This window comes from Temnothorax nylanderi, unplaced genomic scaffold (genome assembly GCF_030848795.1).
Source record: "Temnothorax nylanderi isolate EJ_2023f unplaced genomic scaffold, tnyl_v1.0 TNYL_tig0641_pilon, whole genome shotgun sequence".
Taxonomy (NCBI): domain Eukaryota; kingdom Metazoa; phylum Arthropoda; class Insecta; order Hymenoptera; family Formicidae; genus Temnothorax; species Temnothorax nylanderi.
The window spans coordinates 186-4082 of NW_027249703.1; the positions used below are offsets into that span (position 1 = coordinate 186).

The 3897-nt window shown below is 38.7% G+C and overlaps 1 long non-coding RNA gene across 1 annotated transcript; it reads right to left on the reverse strand.

Moving 5' to 3' along the window:
• Positions 1 to 244: 244 nt before the first annotated feature.
• On the reverse strand, positions 245 to 1897 carry LOC139784537 (uncharacterized). Its single transcript, XR_011721602.1, has 4 exons — positions 1710 to 1897; positions 1390 to 1630; positions 1132 to 1316; positions 245 to 502 (listed from the first exon to the last, which is right to left on the reverse strand). It is a non-coding gene; the product is annotated as an uncharacterized lncRNA (long non-coding RNA).
• Positions 1898 to 3897: the final 2000 nt, after the last annotated feature.

Here is a 3897-nt window from a genome sequence, read left to right on the forward strand (position 1 = left end):
TTAAATTTTTAATGCTATCTCGTAAACGAATAATGGATAATAGACCGTAAATTTATACCTCTCAAGGATATAACTTGTTACATTTTTTGTGACAATTGAGGATATTATTGCAGATTATGAAAAGTATGTAGGCCTCTAATAATCAACATTTGCGCGGTGCAAAAATATTAAAATGTATAACGAGAAGTGTAGGAAGTAACTTGTGGTCAGATCTTATGTAATACAGATTATAATAAATACTTCATTTAATACAGACAAATATTTTATTTAATACAGATTATATTGTCATGCTGACAATGTATAAAAGAAAAATATCGAATAAAATTCAAGTAATAGTAATCCCATGTGTATACAATAGCGTTCAATGTAAATTCAATGTATAAAAATAAATAACAGTAATACATTTATCTCTATTAAGATCTTCTTTACCCAAATAAGTTGACTATCCTTTCTTTTCCGCAATCAAACGCACATCCGTGTTCCTTTTCCACCCTAAACGTTCCTGAAAACAGAGTGAAAACAGAGTTGTTGAGGAAATTAAGTAATCGTGCTTACCACACATGTGGCCGCTAGGAGCTTGCAAACTTACATGACTATTATATTGAAAAGCTGGTTAAGTTTTTGAATATAAACAGGAAAAGACAATAAGAGTCAGCAGTAATTAGTGCGCAATAAATATATTCTTAGTCGATACATAAAATTTGCGAACGTTTCGACCCTTTTTTGGTCATCATCAGCGCAATATTAAAAGTTAAACGCAAAATAGATCTGTCAAGTTTATATAGATGTCAGTCAATATAAATTAAACTATACGATAGTCGATAAAGTTAAATTTAAAAAAACAATACGGTGGTCAAGTCCGACGAATGTCTTCTCCGACGCGAACCAAGCATCTTCGAATTGATACTCCCAGGTTGGAAGGCCAGGAAGGATACAAGACTTTGGTCGGGCGATTTAAATTCTTTGCGTATTCAAAGATAATTATAAAATACGATACATGGTTCTAATGAGTCACGCAGCCTGTCTCCACAATGTCTCGAGAGACAATAATTTGTATGAACCACGTATCGTATTTTCATTAGTTTCTCTTTGCTAAATAAAATAAAACATTTGTCTTTGTTACTGACTCACCCAGTATACTTGTCCGGATGATAGGTCAGAAACTTATCGAACAGCTCGTGTTGCAGTGCCGCTTTCTCAATCGTAGTATACAGCAATACGTCCTTATGAGCGACATAATCTAATCCTGGAATAGCGTATAAGCCGCGACTGCTTTCATGATTGCTCAGAAAAATAACTGCCTCTGTTTGAGCATGCTAAAAGCAGCATATAAATATTACTTTGCGTGTTAATCACTGTAGCAAGATAAGTTTTCCGGACGATGCTTACTATGTAAGGACAATAATGTTGATCAATCAAAACTTGTTAAAACGTGTGTGTCCTGCCTTTGTTACTTCTTTCTCGCCAACACTGTTATATATAATTGTTGTTATCCTTTCTGTAATTAAATGCACTGATTATCTGCATGATGATATATTTATCTGTATTATAATTATAAATAACTATGAATACTTATCCCTTGTATTTCCTCTGTAACTTTGGCGTTTCCAGTTTGCCGACTTCCGCTAATCTGCAAATATATTTATTCAAAATATATAAAATGTATTTATTGCAAACATATTATTTATATATTAATATGTATTTCTTACCTCTCCTTATATTTCTAGACGATGGAAGGTTATGGACCACGATTTCCACGTGGTAATCATGCTTGATAACCTTTCTTCCGCACTGAGTTAACACTGACAGCTCTCCGCGACGTTGCCGGTTCTCCAAGAACCAACAGTCATGATGCACGAATGGCTAGATGCGTTGCGCGTAGCAATTTTAGCTGGGAAGGCATTATTGACGCCTTCTGTACATTGAAGACATGATCGTTATCCCTCTGTAATCCTTTACCTCTCGTCCTTCTTCTTTCTTCAATATTGGTATTATCTCACCCTCATTCCAATGCTCCGGCCAGCCTTCCCCCCTCCACACTCGTTTACATATTTCCCATACCCATCTCACCATCTCTTCTCCTCCTTTCCAGACTTTGTTCGGAATCCCATCCCTGCCTATTGCCTTCCCTGTTTTCAGTTTCTTTACTACGTTCCTTATTTCTTCCAGTTCTATCTCTTTCTCTTCATGCCTGTTCCCTCCTCCATCTCCTTTTACTACCCTGTTCTCCATCCCACCCATTAATTCCATGAAGTATTCCTTTCATTCTTCCATTTTTATCTCTTCGTTTGCCCTCTTTCTTCTTCTTCTTACTCTGCCTATCAGCTCCCATACCTTTCCTTCTGTTTTCGCCTCCCCTATTTCTCTTGTCATCCTGTCCTTTTCCTCTTCCTTCTTTCTTTTGCACATTTCCCTGTATTCCCTCCTCCCTCCTCTATATCTTTCCGCGTCTCCATTTCCTTTCCTCCATTTTCTTAATTCTCTCCTGACTTCTCTCTTTCTTTCCTTGCACTCTGCGTCCCACCATCCTCGCCTGCTTTCGCTCACTCCTTTTCCCTTTTCTTTTTCGTTCTCCTCTAATGCCTTTCCTATCTTCGACATTCCTTCCTCTATCTCATCCTGCAGCTCCCCATTTCCTCCTATCTTCCCTAACCTCTCACTGAATTGCTTTCTTCCTTCTTCATTCCATATCCCTCTTCTTCTTATCCTTTCCACCTCTTTCCTTCTCTGTTTTTTCCCTGCGTTACCTCTTATCCATAGCATTAACGGGTGATGATCTGAATTCACCTTTTCCCCTACTTCTAATCTTTCCACTTTTTCTCTAATGTCCTCATCTCCTAAAATGTAGTCTATGACCGTTTCACCTTTTCCTCCTGTGTATGTATATTCTCCTTCCTCATCTCCTTTCATGCCTCCGTTCAAGATCATCCATCCTCTTTCTTCGACAAATTCTATCAGTGTCCTGCCTTCCTTATTCACCTTCTTGTCTTTCGATTTTCTCCCTCTTTCTTTCCCTCTACCCTCGTCTTCCTCCTCCCATCTTCCCTCCTCTCCCGTTCTCGCGTTAAAGTCGCCACCTATTACAGTCCTTACTCCCACTTCTCCCTCCTCTATGCACTCCTTCAGGCCTTCTAGCTTCTTATCTATATCTTTGTTTACATATATTCCTATTATTCTCCAGGTTTCTTCTCCTATTCTTATCTTAATCTCTACTTTTCCTTCTTCTTTTTCCATCCTTTTTCCCTCCTTTATCTCTTCTATCCCACTTCTTATTCCTATTAACATGATTCTACGATTAATTGTAATAATAGCGGGCAGGATGTGCATTGAATAGGTTTCCCCTTCAAAAATCCTGCCCGATCACCTCCGCACTAGTGTAACATCCGCGATGAATACACCTTACACAAACACTTTCACTTTAAAATATTTCAATTCTCCGTTTAAGTTGCCTATGCCTTACTAAACTGTAATATCGATAGTTTGCTCAAATTATATTTAGAATAAATGTTTTTTTTATGTTAACTGTGAGTTCCCACCTCATTTTATTTGTAACTTAAGATTCACCCATTACTCATCCCCCACCTCTCGAGATTGCACAAGGTCCGATCCTAAGTTAAAGGGATTAAATTTCCTGACTTAAAACAGGACCGACGATCGCACCACTCTAGGAAGGCGTCCTACCGTCCCTACGGACGTCGACCCTTCCTGAGCCAGTGAAAAGTGCGTTCCGCTCGCGCCACGCGCCTCAGAGCGTACCTGCGAGCGACATTTGTGAGTATCTGGTTGCGTCCTCCCTTACCCCCACCCCTCTGGTTAGCCTTTTCTTCGCTTCCCAGTTTTTCTTATCCTAATCCAGGGGTTGGACGTAACAATATCTTAAAGACAACTACAGAAATT